This window comes from Schistocerca gregaria, chromosome 9 (genome assembly GCF_023897955.1).
Source record: "Schistocerca gregaria isolate iqSchGreg1 chromosome 9, iqSchGreg1.2, whole genome shotgun sequence".
NCBI classification, from domain to species: Eukaryota; Metazoa; Arthropoda; class Insecta; order Orthoptera; family Acrididae; genus Schistocerca; species Schistocerca gregaria.
The window spans coordinates 183,434,064-183,451,804 of record NC_064928.1 but is presented as its reverse complement, the minus strand read 5'-3'; the positions used below and the strand labels follow the sequence as shown (position 1 = coordinate 183,451,804).

The window sequence follows — 17,741 nt, the reverse complement described above, 5'->3', positions numbered from 1 at the left end:
TTAATGAGAACGTGGTACAATATTTTAAAATCAAGTTAAAAGAGGTGGTATGGGATGAGGTATGCAGGGTATTCCAGGAGGAATGGTCAATATTTGTGGGTATGACAGGAACAATCTTTTGAAGCAAATAACTTCATATGGATATAGGACCTATACCAAATGGTTTCTGAGACAGAACAAATTTAATGTACATTGTTATTTATTTTCTGTATTATTCAGTACATTGTCAGGTTTATACATGTACAAAAGTTTGTAAACATTACAACATGTGTTTTACAAATTGTCAATTGGTAACACATTCACCTCGAAGCTTTGTACACATCACATTAAAGGTGTTGTATAGTTCACAATAAATGTTTGAATATACCACCACCAGCTTCAACACATTTGTGCTCTCTTGGGAAAATATGTTGTTTTGCTTGACTAAGTGCCTCCACACATTCCATAATGAGGGCAGCAGCATCTATGATGCAACCAAGGAGTCCATCCCACCCACCTTTCATTTTCACATCCCAGAATACATCCAACCCCATACATAAAAATATAATGGTGTAAGGTCTGGCCATCTTGGTGACCAGTTAATTGTACTACTGTGACCAATCCAGCAATTAAGGTAAGTGTTCCTTCACTTGTCTGGAAAAATGTGAGGGGCTCCATCATGCTGGACATACAATGCAGTCCATTCGTCCAAAGTTACGTCCTCAAGGTGTTCAACAAACAATTTTCCAAAAAATGCATGTAATTGTTCTGTCTTCTAAAATGGCTAGACCTATCAACATACTGCCAATCATGCTGCACTAAACATTGATCGAAAAACGAACTTGGAAATTGGTTTCCAGTGTAGTGCATGATTTTTCCTTTGAACACTCATTACTATGATATGTGCTGATGCTTTCATTCTGTGTAAATGTTTCTTCATCAGTGAATAGTATTATGATGACTGTCATATAACAAGTGACAAAATTCATGTTGTGTAGCATTGCCATCAATGTGAAATGGGTACAAGTTTTCCACATGTAATATTTGCCGTACAGTTGTTTGTGCAACACTGGTACACGCAGAAAGCCACTGAGTGTGGCGGTAGGAGAATGGTGCGCCATTTTAACAATGTGTTGCTGTTTTGCTGCATAGGTTGTTGAATTACATGTTCAGAAGAAAAATGGGAACTCGGAAGACTATCTGTTTCACACAATGTGTTGAAAACTATGGTAAACACTACACAATCTGGAATTTGACAGGTCAGAAAGTTTGGATGGTATTTTTTACAACAGCAGGTGCACTACACTCTGGATCCTCTTCATTAGTATACACATGTGGCATTTTAGCCATCACATGTACAAACACAGTTAACTGATGTGTCTTACACTGCTTCACTAACAACTGTCATGGACAACTGTACTTTTAACAACATAGTTTAATGTCAAAAAGACAGTCCAAGCAAAGCAGTTGAAAGCAATGAGGTAGGTTCAGCTAGGTAAAAATGTTACAGAGGTGGGTTTCACTAGCCAAAAACATATATGTTTTAAATGTGTTATATTACAGAAACCAGAATACAGAATATGTCCACATTAATTACTTTTTGCTTCAAATGGGCTTTTCTGCCATATCCCTGAATAGTAATCATTTCTCCTGGGACACCATGTGTGTAAAAAAAGATGTTTGTATCATATTCAATTTTTTCCATGATAAATTTGTGTCAACATTTGAATTCTGTGATCCTTAAAAGTTAGCCACAAAATTCACAAAGAAAAACAGAAAAACAAGCAAGCCATTGAAAACGAAGGCAACCAAAATCTCATGTAAGAGGAAAAGGCCAGAATAAGTGAAGATAGAAATTTATTGCATACTGCAAAACTACTGTAATATTTTAAGGAAAGTTGTTAAAATGTCAGGAAATATGTAGCTCCTAACAGAAATTAATAATGCTGATAACAAGATTAAAAATATATGGGGTACTGTCAAATAGGAGACACGACATCTAGCCAGTGTACAAAATACCATAACTATTAATGAAAATGTTTAAAGTGATATTTCACAAGTTGTGGGTACTTGTAACAACCACTTTCTAAATATGGCAGCAGCAATAGGATTAAATCATTCAGCTGAAGAAGCAAGAGGATATATTAAAAAATCATTCTATAAAACTTTCAACTAGGAGTACCACCAATATCCTACACTGCAATTAATAGAACAAAAACTCGTATGATATTGGTGGGATTTGAAACACAATTCTGAAAAGTTGTTCTGACTTGATATAAACGTCCTTGGCAATATATGTAACACATCCCTTGCACATGGAATTTTTCCAGACAGATAAAAATATTAATTGTTAAACCTTTTTATAATAAAAGTGACAAGTAAGACTTAACTAAGTATCATCCAGTTTCCTTAGTAGCATCTTTCTCCAAAATATTTGGAAAAGTAATGTGCTCAAGGGCAGTCTCAAATTTTAAGTTGAAACAATTTACTTTGCATATCACACTTTAGATTCCAGAAGGGTTGGTCGATTGAGAGTGCTATTTACAAATTCACCTTACAGATACTACAAGCTATAAACAATACATTATTATCAGTTAGTATTTTTGTGACATTTTCACAGCATCTGACTGTGTAGTCACATTATTCTGTTTGAAAAAACACAAGTTTCATGGAACGGATTGCTTTGCACACAACTGATCTGAATCATTCTTAACAAAAAAAAACAAAAAGTTGTGTGCAAAAATTTTAACATTGGGAGGTTAGAAAAGTGTGGCGACTGGGAGAAATCACAAAGGGACTCCCACACAGTTCAATCTTGACCCACCCCTACCCCTCATACATGTGAATGATCTCCCACTTAACATTCAACAAGTAGAACTGGTACTTTCCGTAGCCAATACTAGTGTTATAATCAATGCATAAGGATAAAACAACAGAAAAGATTGATAATTATGTTTTTCAAAGAATTGTTAAGTGGTCCTGTGAAAATTGACTTTCCCTAAATTTTGAGAAAACACGGTGTATTCATGAAATGTATTCACAATTGCAGATATGAACAACAATCAGCTGTATAAAGGAATGATGACAATATGAATTTTTGCTGGACCAGGATTTGAAATCATATTTCCCACTCATTACAAGTGGCCATCTTACCATTTGGCTATCCAAGCATTACTCATAGCCAGACCTGAATTTCCATATGTTGTCAACCATGTGTCTACAACCTGTACTCATACATCCATTACATATATTTCTGTACTGGGGAGACATTCCACTTGAAAGTTGTTTGCCTGTTGTCAGCAGATAAGTATGATATTGCAGTGCCTGTGTTATTCCAAATACAATGTGAAGTTTCTTCAGATATGCATTCTTGTCCAAAGGAACTCCATATTGTATTTGGAAAAACATTGGCACTGCAATATCATACACACTGTATTCATTTCTGTACAACAAATAGCCATAACAATAATTGATGTAACATACAGCATCAGTCAGTAAATATGGTAGAATGCATGAAATTGGTGGGTGTACCTATTGATGAATACTTCAACTGGAAGAAGCTGATTACTACAGTTCTGAATTACAAAAAACAGTTCACTTTTAATTGCAATGATATACAGAGCCCCAGTGGGAAATTTTGAACTGAATTTGGATTCCTTGCTGTGTACTCTGTCAGACAGCAGCAAGGAGTTAATAATCTGTTGTGACTTCAATGCAGATTTTCTAAAGGATTCTAATAGGAAAAATGATCTGGCAACTTTATTTGGATCCTTCAATTCGATCTCAATAATTAACTTTCCAGCACAGGTTGATTAAGAAAAAAGGAACATAATTGATAATGCTTTCTTTGCTGGGATTCAGAACAAGAAAATAATTGTTTACTCAATAACAAATGCTCTCCCTGATCTTGATGCACAGTTACTTGGTATAAATAACACAGTGCCTCAGTGGAAATCAGTTAGAATAATTAATGACTCCAAAACTAATATTTCTAAGAATGGTTTAAAGAGATGAGCTGAGACACAATTTGTTATGAAGCAAATGCTTACATAAAATTTAATTTACTCCATAATAGATTCATATCATTATTTGAAAACAGCCTCTCATATAAGCTTACCAGAAAGGACATTAAACAGCCACGCAAAAAATCGTGGATCACTAGAGGGATTAAAGTATTTTGTGAAAGGAAAAGAAAAAGGTACCTTTTGGCAAGAAGAAGTAGAGATCCTGCAGTACTTACATACTACAAAAACTACTCAAAATTACAACGAAAGATTATTCAAAAATCAAGTAACATACGTATAGTGCCACAAACCAGCAGGTGGTGGCAAACCCATGAAGATTATTTACAGATACCAACCTGTTTCACTGCCTGCATTATTTTGCAAAATTTTTGAGAACGTGATGTATTCTCTAACAGTATCTCAACTTAGCAATAATAACATCCTCAGCAAATCACAGTGGAGGTTTAACAGAGTTGCTCTACTGAGAATTGCATTTACACATTCACTCACAACATTACATAATCATTAAATAATAAAAAAGTGCCAGCTGATATTTTTTACAGTATATCTAAGGCATCTAACTAGTGAAAACAGTATTCTCCAAGAAAAATTGAAGTTTTATGGGATTGAGGGTATAGCTAACCAATTGATAATGTGATGTCTAACCAAAAGAATGCATTAAATTGTACTTAGTAAGCCAACAAATATTGTCTGGGCACATTATTCTGGTTGGGAAGAAATCACAAATTGGGTTCTCTAAGGCTCAATCTTAGGTCCACTACCATTCCTCCCATGTGTAAACAATCTTCCATCTAATACCCAACAAGCTGAATTAGTTCTTATTGCAGATGACACTAGCATTGTAATCAGTCCAGTCCTACATACTGAAACAGAAGAAATGGTAAGCAGAGTTCTTAAGAGTATTATTGACTACTTTTCTGCAAATGGTCTCAGTCTTAATCTTAAAAAGACACAACATATTCAATTCTAAATATCTAGAGGTACAACACCAATTAAATGTGTAATATGTGGTGAGGAAGTAATAAACAGCATAGAAAGTTCAAAACCACTAAGCCCTTAAACTGGAAAATGCACATTTTGGAACTCCTTATGGAATAATATTCTGGGATAACTCATCTTTAAGAAAGAAAGTCTTAGTCACTCAAAACTTTCTTGTAAGATTACTATATTATACTCACCCACAATCATCTTGTACACATCTGTTTAAGGAGTTGGGCATTCTGACAACTGCTTCACAGTACATTTACTCCCTCATACAGTCTGTTGCAGATAATCCACTACAGTTCAAAAGAGACAATGATGTACATAATTACAATACCAGAAGGAAAATATGTTATTCATTACTCCACATTAAAGTTCTCTTTAGCCCAGACAGTGGTGTAGAATGCTGTAACAAAAATTTTGATCACTTACCCAGTGATATACAATGTCTGACAGACAGCTAAGTAAAATCTGAAAACAAATTGAGAAAGTTTCTCCTTGACTACTCCTTCTATTCGTAAAGAATTTCTGCTACTGTAATGTGTAAAAGGTGGTGGGCAGGAATTGCTAACTCACATCTGTGTATCTGTCTGCTTAAAAAAATAAAAATAGAAGCATTAGAAATATTCAGCATGTAACCACATGTAAAAATTAATTTGTGATCTGAATGTAAAATGAATCATTTCACATCATCATGATTTATCATGCAAAATGATCCATGGAAGATGAAATTAACTAACTTATGTTCAACTACTTTTGCACTTCACATAATTCCTAGTCTTGAAAATGAACAAATTAACCTCATGACATATTTTGCATATATACACTCAACAATGTCTTAAGGGTTTTTTTGCAATAATATTTGGTTTCCACATGTGGTTATCATGTAGGTACCCCTTCAAGGAGTTAGGCACTGTAGCTGCACTGCCACGATACAAATATATTCACTAATGAAATTCATTATAAATAATACATTACAGTTTGAGAGGAATAGTGTTGTCTTTAATTACAACACCATAGGAAAAAAGACCATTATTACCTATTACTAAAATTGTCAATGGCTCAGCAAAGAGATCAACATGCAGCAACAAAAATGTTTGGAGATTTGCCCAATAACTAACATGTCTGACATGTAAAAAAGCAAGATTTAAATCTAACTTAAAATCATTTCTCCTGGATAATTTCTTCTATTGAATGACTTTCTATGTAAAAACTGCTTGACTGAAAAAAATCACACACATTTGTTCCGAAGGTGATGTTTCATGAGTCAGACTAACAGAATAATATGTTAATTAATGTTAATACTAATCTTGAATATATATCCTGTAAAATCACTCGTTTCACATAATTTCGGTAAAAGAATCATTCAGATGATATGTGGAACATGTAGCCAACTTCAGCAGTCATGTATCACATAATGTCACCAGTTAAGGTTGTTGTTTTAGTGTATGTGTTCATGAATGAAAATACAAACCACTATTGAACTGTTATGCTATGCAAAGTGTTCTGATAGTATCACTCTAATATGTAGCTAATAGACAGAAAATATGTGTGCAAAGTATATATTTCTACACTATATGTGACTGCTACGGTCGCAGGTTCGAATCCTGCCTCGGGCATGGGTGTGTGTGATATCCTTAGGTTAGTTAGGTTTAAATAGTTCTAAGTTCTAGGGGACTGATGACCACAGATGTTAAGTCCCATAGTGCTCAGAGCCATTTTTGTTTCTACACTGTATGACACAGAAATCACACTCCAAATCTTATGTGCCATACATTGTCATGAGAGTATAACTGCTACATGGTAATATGAATGCCCTAAGAATCATGAGATCACAATGGTATTTGTGTCTCAACAGTTCAGTATAATGCTAACAGCAACCCACTTTAAAACTAACACATTTCAAGAATACCTCACAAGCCTTGGTGAAGCCTTAATAGCACATTCAACTCTGTCTCTGTAAACCCTAATACATATCCAGATTGGAAACAAAGACATTGAGTGGGGAACACTTAATGAGTTTACAGCAGTTCAATTCCTATAAGTCAAGTGAACACTAAAGTAATTAATAAATGTCAATTAAAATAGATGTGATTATCACACACATTGACTGTAATGATTGTATTATATTACAATAATTTCTAAGTTAAAAGTAACATGTATACATTCAGATAATACTATTAGCAGAGATATATCATGTAAGTTCATCAACCAAGATTGTTGTTTCAGTGTGTTTGTTCAGACAATAGTATAAGCAGCAATAATCATAGAAAGTCAGCTAAATCATGCACAACATCAAAATCTATTGATAGTCAATGGAATAAATAATTACAACAGGTGTATCAATGTTTAACATTATGAATGATTTATTTAATTCATTACATCATTACCTTCATCATCTGATGATAAAACGTCATCCTCATTTCCTGCCAATGATTTCAGCCGCAGTACTGAAACAGTCATCTGCAACAACACAAATACTGAACTTAAATCTGTAATGAAGGTATATGAAAAACATATTTGAAAAAAAAAATGTAGTCTACTACTCACTCTTTGTTGATGGTGATGCTGCATCTTTGTGTACAACAGACTCATCTATCACTTTGGATATTTGATCAGGTAAAGCTGCACAATGTCTCATAATCCACGAACACTCAGCATGCTCGGGTGTCAAGTTATTAATCAGACACAGCCGATCCTCATCATTAGAATCTACAAAAACATCTGAAATCATTAGATTAGCATCATATTCACATAGAACAACATATTGACATATCAGATCATGAACCTTAACAATAATGTAGTCCAGCACTCACTTGTTGCTGACAGTGATTCTGCATTATCATGTACAATGCAATCCATTTGAATAATTCAGTATGTAAAGGTGCAATATGTCTTAAAATCCTCAAATGCCCAGCCTGCTCAGACATGAAGTTATCGATGAAGGATTATAATCTGCAACAATTTGTGAAGTCATTAGATTAGAATGCAGTCATATAAAACACATGTAAATGGGACATTAACATATATTGTGAATGTTTACACACAAATACATATAAAACACTACTCACACTGCTGTGATTGATGATTAACATCAACTGACAGTATGTTGCTAAGCAGCTCATCATTACTGAATACATTACCTCACATTGTAAATATAATGAATCCATACATTCCCAATTCACAAATGGACAATTCTGTGTCAGTACTCACACTGTGTTGGTCATTTATGCACAGTATAGTGAATCCATCATCCAAATTACCAAAGACTTCCCTCATAGATCTAATGTGGAGTAGGAGCAGTGGTAGCTCTAGCATTTGGACTAGCTGGTCACTTCATTCTTGCAACATAACTGAAAGCAATGTATCAGGCTATGAAGCTTATATACTATCAAGAGTAGTGCAACATTGATACAAGAGATGTAAACACTCAGCATTTTTAAATTTCACCTCCCTACTTTAAAATAAAGTGAAGCTTTCAGACTATCATAATATAATTAACAGGCAAGGACCTGGAGCTAGATCTAAGTAAGAGTCTTTAGCACCACTAGATTAAGACATGAATAACTTTCACAATTATAACCTTGAAGAGAGTGAAAACTTTCAGACCCTCACAATAATAGTAAGACAAAAACTCTTGAGCTAAGTCACTGATGATAACAGCGACATCCTGTACTAAAATGAAAACATTCAGTACAGTATAATACATGCAACCAGTGAAATTTATTGTTTTCATACATAATCATAATGATGTTGTATAGGTTTATGTACAGAACTCTTAAAAGATCACAAACAGAACACCCATTCATCCACATTTCCCACAGTACTGCCAATACTGTTATGACTGCCCGTAATATGTCAATTATTAAGTGTGGAGTTATCACCAAGTGTGCATTACTGTAATTGTTACAAGGAACAGTATGTTTATATGGACTCTATTCAGACAGGCATGTATGTTCTATATTTGGTTGGGTCATATTTGACGAAAATGTATTTTTGATCCACTGATGTACACTATTCTTCCCCTGTGAAGATGGTTGTAATAACCAAAACCACTAGAGAATGAACATAGAATTGTACAACCACTGGAACAAATATGCATTTTTCAAAATAAATAAGAGCTGTAGAGAGTCAACTGCGAAAAGTGTCATACATATATTTTTCGGTATAGTCTCCTGAACGAGGAAAGACATTTTTCCCAGTGGACTGGCAGTTTCTCTATTCTGTTTTTGCAAAATGAACGTGGCTGTGACAGCAGCCACTTGTGCACAAACATTTTAACAGTGTCACTGTAGCCACTCTGACCTCCAAATGCTTCAATTAATGGTCCAACTCAGTGGGTGATATGTCCACTGTAGGAAGGATGTTCTAGAGTGATAAAGCATAAGTCCTCAATTTTTTGTATTCAAGTAGCTGTGTGGGGTTGAATGCTGTCATGAAGCACAATCACATCCCGGATTACAAATGCCCACCTCATCTGACAATATGTATGGGGTTTCTTTTGTCCAATTTCTGGCATCAGTATGCAGCATTCATTGTACAATGTTTATGGAGAACATCAATGAAAACTTCTTTAAAATAAAATATAATGTTACAACACCCATCTGAGAGACTTTTTGTCTCTGACGGGTGCAGATTTGTCCTCTTTGCACAATTTGATACTACTTTTCTTCGATTCCGCGATGTAATGGTGCACCCAAATTTCATTGCAGACCACAATCTGGTTCAAAAAGTGTTCCCCTTCAGTTTGGTGGCATGCAAGGAGCCGTTTACACACCTAGAGACGATGAAATTTGTGGTCTGCCGTGAGAAGACGAAGCCGCACCTTGCAGACGCTTTCCAAAACCCAGGGTCGTCAGTAATGATCGCCTGAGCGCCACCATAGCTTATGCCAACCTCAGTAGCAGTTTTAGCAACTGTTACTCGGCGATCGTCTTTCATAAGATGGTTGTCAATATGAGTGTTTTCCTCCGTCATGCTAGTCCTCAGCAAACGCCGGTTTGCTGCATTATCAACTGTTTCTCGTACTCATAAAAATTGTTTGTGCCAAGAATTGATTCTTTCTCAGGGTGTTGTCCCCGAACTGTGCAGCAAGTCTTCTCAAAATTTCGGATGGTTTTGTGACCCTTATTGTGAGAAACTTGCTCTGACACTGCGATTCTAACAAAGGAAACATTACAACGTTTTAGGCGTCGAGAACAATCATTGGAAACGAAAGCCATAAGAGCAGGGATCGCGCTGCACTCCATTTGCAAAAAGGTTCATAAAACTAATATTCCAGTTTATATTTGGTTCAACCTCGTAGTAATGTAACTTCGAGATAGAGAGGATACCAGACAGTTGCAGTCCTACTACTCTACAGATCAACCTGTATGTAGAAGAAGAAGCTCCGGCCACTGAGATGTTCCAAACAGTTGTTCCATCAGAACACTCATTATAGTGTCAGTCAAGGCCATTTTATATGGTACAATTGGATGATTTCAGATACTTCCTTGCCGATTTTACCCAGTATTCTTTCAGCTATAACACTATTATTTTCATGTAGAAGTAAAGGTGTTTCTGCCTTGCTGTCTCTCACAGAGATGAACTTGAAGAATTTACCATTTAGATAGTTGTTATATGCACCACTCACTTCAAAGCAGTAATTATTTCGATCTGGCTTCCTATAATGAAGTTAAAGACTATTAGGCACTTTAGAGCAGAAGCATAATACATGTTTGTGAGGTGGGACATCATCGATATATTGTTATATGATGAAGACAATGATCATCAGATGATGAAGGTGATGTTATAATTAATTACACAAATCATTAATAATGTTAAAGATTCATATACCTATTGTAATTATTTTTCAATATCAAGTGACTATATTGGTCAGGTTTTGATAATGTGTATGATCTAGTTGACAGTCTGTGATATATATTGACAGTAATACTATCATATAAAGATATACACTAAAACAACAATCTTTATTGATGATGTTGTGCAATATATCACTGCTAATAGTATTATGTCAATATATAAACCTGGTAGACAGGCCAACATTATTTAATACCTAAAAACTAGTGTAACGTTATACAATCATCACAGAGTGATAATCACATTCATTTTGATTGACAGTCAAAGATCACCTTTGTTCATCTGCAGGCTATTTAGAACACGAGAGCACTTCCTGCTTGAAGTGTAGTTTTGGTTCCAACATGTCTATTTAGAAGGATTGTGGAGATTAAGTTTAATGTAATGTCAAGGCAGGAAAGGATGAAAACTGGCAAAAATGCATGATGTTATCGATGATGTCATAGGGAATTGGGGGGGGGGGGGGCAGAGGGTGAGAGAAATCTGGAAACAACTTAGCCTGGCCCCAAACCCGCACAGTTAAATATGTTTGCCTACATCACACTCGGCAAAATTTTCTCTTCAAAGTGGAGATGACACTTCAGTGTCATCTCCACTTTGTGTTGGCAGCCAAATCAATAGCGCCGCCTAACGGCCAACACCTGGTGGCCATCAATTATCATCTGATAAACACTGCTTATAATTACCACATACCATATCACTGAATCAGTTGCTTTTTTCGTACCATACTAGGTCACTGTGGTGAGCAGCGCACTGTGCATAAGGGCGTGAAGAACAGGGAACAGTGCTGTTTCTCTGCCGATGTCTGAGGGTGACAGAGAGTTCCACTGAGCTGCTTGCGTGTCCTGTGAAAGAGAGAAAGATCCTTGCATTAAATGAAAAACAGTTTAAACAGGTGATTTACCTGAAACGAGTTCATCTTTCTAACTAAGGTCAAAAATGATATCCAGTCAGTGAAGTTTATAGAATCAGCCCTTCCTCACAGAAAACCCAGTGCCTCAGCTTCTTCTATTAATTAACAATCTCGCTCTCTCTCTCTCTCTCTCTCTCTCTCTCTCTCTCTCTCTCTCTCTCTCTCACACACACACACACACACACACACACACACACACACACACACACACACACACACACACACAACCAAACAATTAATCAAATTATGTTTACCTCAGCTCCCTCAATACACACACTCACATCAAACATTCAAAATCAGCACCATACCGAGCAAAGATACTCAATGAACAAAACATCTGCGACTCTAAATTCAACATTTCTCGAAATGAGTGGCTACTTGGATAACTAAATTTGGTATTCATGTGTGAAAAACAGGTAACAATGGAAAGCACAACACTGGGAAACAGCGTGTATTATTACAATCCACAAAACATCATGAACGCACAATGTGACAAAAAAACAAATTATCCACTACTTGTACTGCGGAAAAAATTGTACACAAACAATTGCTTTTCAGGATAAATAACATACTTTTTCGGGCTACTTCGCTAACGTAAGTTTAAGTCATAAAATGCAAATCTGGCCACTCCATGCAACTATTAAACTAATGCAGCTTCTAGTCAGCAGTCACAACAATGTAGACGCATATATTATAATACAGTTTTGGGTGTAAAATAGAAAACAGAAAAGGTTCTATAGTATTTCACTGAAATACAAACGAGACCCATAGAAGAGGGCATACAGGTGCTGAAACACGCACGAGTAAATAAAAAGGCAACACTGTGTTTTTCAGAACGCAGAGTTTTATTTTAAAACCGAAATCAGTCATCCGAAGCCAGCCGTTGCAACTGTTCGTTATCGCACGTCACTGACACAGGTAAATTTTTTTTTGTTGGGATACAGCACTGATTTTGTGGCTTGGACGAAACCAATATGGATGAAACTAATTCCACGTTGCAAGCCTATGCCTAGAAATACTGAAGCGGCTAAACAAATCTCCATTCACAATGCAGATGACAGTGGTAGCGCATGCAATATTTTGCCGATGTGCAATAATGTAGTGCAGAATGAAATTTTCACTGTGCAGCGGAATGTGCGCTGATATGGAACTTTCTGGGAGAGTAAAACTGTGTGCCGGACCGAGACTCGAACTCACGACCTCTGCCTTTCGCGGGCAAGTGCTCTAACATCTCAGCTACCGAAGTACGACTAACGACACGTTTACTTCCGCCACGTCCCGAATTTGAGTCTCGGTCCGGTACACAGTTTTAATCTGCCAGGAAGTTTAACAATGTAGTGGCTTATAGCCTACTGACTTACACTTGTAGTAATCATAAGTAAATGAAATATATTAATCTTACGTATATTAATCGAACCACTTTAATATACATAAATTTTATAATTAATCGTTTACCACCACAAGGAGTATACTAAATTAAAACAAAAATGAAACCAGTGGGAATCGAAACAGGACCACCAGTCTATGACTACCTGTTGTTAAACACACTTTTTTTCCGGTGGAGCGTTCCTGGTACCCAAAGGGAGAGGCGAGGGCAAAGTGGGCATTCGTCACATCCTGAGGCTCGGCCGCCATGTCCCATTGCTTTCCCCAGGGACCAAGGCAAGTGTGGGGAATGAGAGGTTGTAGAGAGTAGAGGTACAAACTATGTCAACGAGACACGTTTTTAACACCACCATGCATAACTGCAAACCAACATCGCGAGGTGGAGGAAGTGTCAACTTGGCGGGACTATCGATGTGTATCTTCTGAAAAATCGGTACCGTGAAAAATTCGAGGATCAACTGCTCATTGCAGTAACACTCTAACTCCGCGATGGGTTAAAAAAGACACTACACAGAAAATTACAGAGAACTTGTCTGTATTTGGCACTTTCAGACAACGGCACAATACCATTCATTAATGACGAGCCAAAAACAAGGACATTTTACTCGCCATCAGCAAATAAATAGTTACTTGTGTGTCCACATATCCACTTCACAGACTTTGCCCTCATCTGTGGAAAGTATCCCAAGTCTGGAAAGAGGAACAGGTGAGGAGATATCTGATCAGGAGTCATACAGGTAATGAAGACCAGCATCTAGCGCACCAAGAACTAGACAGCTATCGCCGATCCGTGCAGTAGGTGATGATCGTCCATGTTGAGAAATCCAACAAGCAAACACTCATTGGTATATCAGCAAAATGAATCCAGTGAAGGCAAGACCAGTATACTTGCTTCCCATTGACCCTAAGGAACCATGCAGACTGGACATTAGTGGCAAGGTAAGGAGCACACATCAATCGCCAGTCGACGTGAGGATGCATCCTCTCAACCATATTCAACGTCCTGTTCTGCTGAAGAGAGCCATACATCGCCTTCGTGGTCATCAAGCTCATGGGCAATAGCGCAGTATGGACAAAGCTCAATTCGAGAAAATACGAACAGAAATAAAAGAAGGGCGGCAGGACACCCCAAAGGATGGCGGCTAAGTGAGCGTAGAGCAAGGGACTCTGGTACAGGATGTTGAAGGTTGTGGGTCAACAGCACCACAGCATTATCTGAGAGCTACGAAAAGCGCTATGCTCTGTCAGGGACATGATACAGGACTAAACTGGTCCAGCAACAGTGGGAGGATGAGTGTCTCGTACCTAATCTTGAACACCAAGCTGTAGGAAATGTATGAACCCAATGCTACTAGAATGTGATGAGCAATGACTGCAGAATGGAGAGTGTCTGTGCCACATGGGGGAGATACATTATGCCACATATACATTAACATATTGTGTCCACTGCAGGAAACCGAGGGCTTATAAACTATGACCTAGGAACTCAGTTCACACTTGGGACAGTTGGTGCCAATAGTTGAGGGCAATTGTGCACCACAGATCTGCTGTGACTGAGTGCTACGCATCCAACAGAAGTAGCTACACACAATGGAGCAGTGTTATCCTCAGGAAGCCCTGCAACTGTAGCCATATGACTTTTGGACGTTACAGCAGCTACCAGAAGCTTCGCCATAGGTGGTAATCAGGGCAAGGGCTTCCTGACCTCAGCACCATTACAAAGAACTAGAATGGGATAATCCACATAAGGGCAGAAAAAGATACGGCCACCTAGAGACATCTCAGACAGGCGCTGACAGAGGCTGCTCCCACAGGTAGCATCAGACACAGAAAGGGAACAACCGCATCACATGAAAGGGGGGGGGGGGGGGGGGGGTGTTGTCCGTAGGTGGATGCTTACCACCAGCAAGACAGAATTTGTGAACCAAAAAGAATAGAAAACAGAAATTTAAAGACGCTGACATTTCAATGTGTTAGGCATAGTATTCTATTGCTGAACACCCCAAAGTCACTTGAGAATGTCCTAGAAAGGGGAAACGAGCTATGAACAAACAAAATTGAGAGAGCAAAAGTGGAAAATGCTAACTTATTTTAATGAATTAATTGCTGTGGTACCCGCTATGAAAAAAAACCTTTCGTTTTGTCATATAGTCGCTTTGTTTATGAGCATCTATCATGAGTAGTAATCGTAACTAAATTGAGTATATTAATTTTATGTATATAAGCTGAACTGTTTAAACGCACACTGATGGAAAAAATTGCAACACCAAAAATAATTACTGTATAGTAATGAAACCTTGGGAACACATTTGTCTAGGTAACATATTTAAGTGACTAACATTCCAAGTTCGCAGGTTAATGTAAGTGCGAGATAAGCCATTGGAAATGTGAAATGCTGGTACATTAATAACCGGTGTAAGTACCAGAAAGTCTTATGCAAGCATGTAATCGTTCAGGCATTTTTTTTGTACAAGTGCCGGATGTTAGTTTGTGGAATGGAGTTCCACGGATGTTGCACTTGGTCAGTCAGTACAGGGGCGGTTAATGCTGTTTGCGGAAGATACTGGAGTTGTCTCGGTTGGAGACAGATCTGGTGATCGAGCAGGCCAAAGCAACATGCTGACACTCCGCAGAGCGTGTTGGGTTACAACAGCGGTATGTGGGTAAGCGTTATCCTGCTGGAAAACACCACCTGGAATACTGTTTACGTCCGGCAGCACACCAGGTCGAATCACCAGACTGACGCACAAATTTGCAGTCTGATTGTGCTGGATAATCACGAGAGTTCTCCTGCCATCATGTGAAATGGCACCCCAGACCATAACTCCCGGTGTAGGCCCGGTGTGTCTAGCATGGAGACAGGTTGGTTGCAGACCCTCAACTCGCCTTCTCCTAACCAACACATGGCCATCACCGGCACCGAGACAGAACCTGCTCTCACCAGAAAACACAACAGGGCACCCCACAGACCACCAACGAGCTCTCGATTGACAGCAATGAATCTTCAATTTGCAGTGGTTTGGGGTCAGTGAAATGCATGCTACAGGGTGTATGGCTCGAAGTTTCTTTGAAGTAACCGATTTGTAACAGTTCGTAGGTCACTGTGGTGCCAACTGCTACTCAAATTACTGCTGCACACGCAGTACCATGTGCTAGAGCCATACGTCGAACATGATGGTTTTCCCTCTCGGTAGTGCCACGTCGCCATCCAGAGGCCGGTCTTCTTGTGACTGTATATTCCTGTCAACATCACTGCCAGCAAAAAATGGTTAAAATGGCTCTGAGCTCTATGGGAGGTCATCAGTCCCCTAGAACTACTTAAACCTAACTAAACTAAGGAAATCACTCACATACATGGCCGAGGCAGGATTCGAACCTGTGACCTAGCGGTCGCGCGGCTCCAGACTGTAGCGCCTAGAACCGCTCGGCCACTCTGGCCGGCTCACTGCCAACAATCATGTACAGTGGCTACATTACTGCCACATCTTTCTTTAACAACAAAGAAGGTGCATCCAACTTCTCATAGCCCAATTGCACAACCTGGTTCAAACTCAATGAGTTGTTGATAATGGCGTCTTTGTCGCCTTACAGGCATTTTTGACTAAGACCAGCTGGCCCCATCCAATTTCAAAGGTAACTAACGCTCACGACCGTTACAGCGTGTATTTAAAGCAATCGTGATTTGCAACCTCATAGTGGCGCTACTAGGGCCACTGTTATACCACTGGCTCCAAATTTGAACGAACATCATCTTTTGGACGTGGAAATATGTCTCTCCATTTTCGTTTACGTCGCACAACTCCTTGGCGTTGTGGTTATTTCAGCCAGTGTATTTAAATTTTACAATTAATTGTTTAAAATTGCGAGGAATAAAATAAAATGAAGAAAACAGCTTTGGTAGTGACAAGAATGGAACATGCGCCTTCTAATTACAAGGCGGTGAACACCACTCAGCCACGGATGTTCTACGGCAGCTGCTCCTGTAAAACTCCTCATACTCTACACTTTCGCACTACGGTTCACGCAGTTTCAGAGAAAAACACCGACCTGGTGCTGCGAGCAACGCAGCACTCCTGGTGCAGGAAGGGCTGCAGGCGAAAACAGACAGCTGCATCGCTTTTCTGAGTCCATCGCGCCACCGACCATCATTTCAGCACTTTACGCTGGTTTCTAGTTGCCTCAGAGCGGTGAAAAAGCTGTTTTTGTCCGCTTTATTTGCTTACTAGCATACATTCGAAAAGAAATGGCGTGATTTCTTACTCACATTTGACGGGAGATGGCGTAATTTTTGTGCTATTTTCGGCCTGCATTCGAAGAGAAATGGCATAATTTTAGTGCGATACCTACAATGTGCTATAGTGTATCAGCGCTTCATAACCGGCTGCAACTGGTGTATGGTGTTAGACGTGATGGTTCAAATGGCTCTGAGCACTATGGGACTTAACATCTTAGGTCATCAGTCCCCTAGAACTTAGAACTACTTAAACCTAACTAACCTAAGGACATCACACACATCCATGCCCGAGGCAGGATTCGAACCTGTGACTGTAGCAGTCGCGCGGCTCCGGGCTGAGCGCCTAGAACCGCGAATCCACCGCGGC

General features: G+C 38.5%; 1 protein-coding gene across 3 annotated transcripts in view; it reads right to left on the bottom strand.

Moving 5' to 3' along the window:
- Nucleotides 1-425: 425 nt before the first annotated feature.
- The window catches only part of LOC126291762 (YLP motif-containing protein 1-like), a 362,461-nt gene continuing 345,145 nt past the window's right edge, over nt 426-17,741 (bottom strand). Inside the window, exons 22-28 of one of the 3 annotated variants that reach the window (XR_007551862.1) lie at nt 11,535-11,686; nt 8,199-8,338; nt 7,802-7,940; nt 7,536-7,709; nt 7,376-7,448; nt 5,183-5,391; nt 426-4,867 (exon numbers count right to left, since the gene is read on the bottom strand). The gene's annotated coding sequence lies outside the window, so the exon portion shown is untranslated. The remainder of the gene's footprint in view (nt 4,868-5,182; nt 5,392-7,375; nt 7,449-7,535; nt 7,710-7,801; nt 7,941-8,198; nt 8,339-11,534; nt 11,687-17,741) is intronic. The other 2 variants (XR_007551863.1, XR_007551864.1) reach the window with 2 other exon arrangements.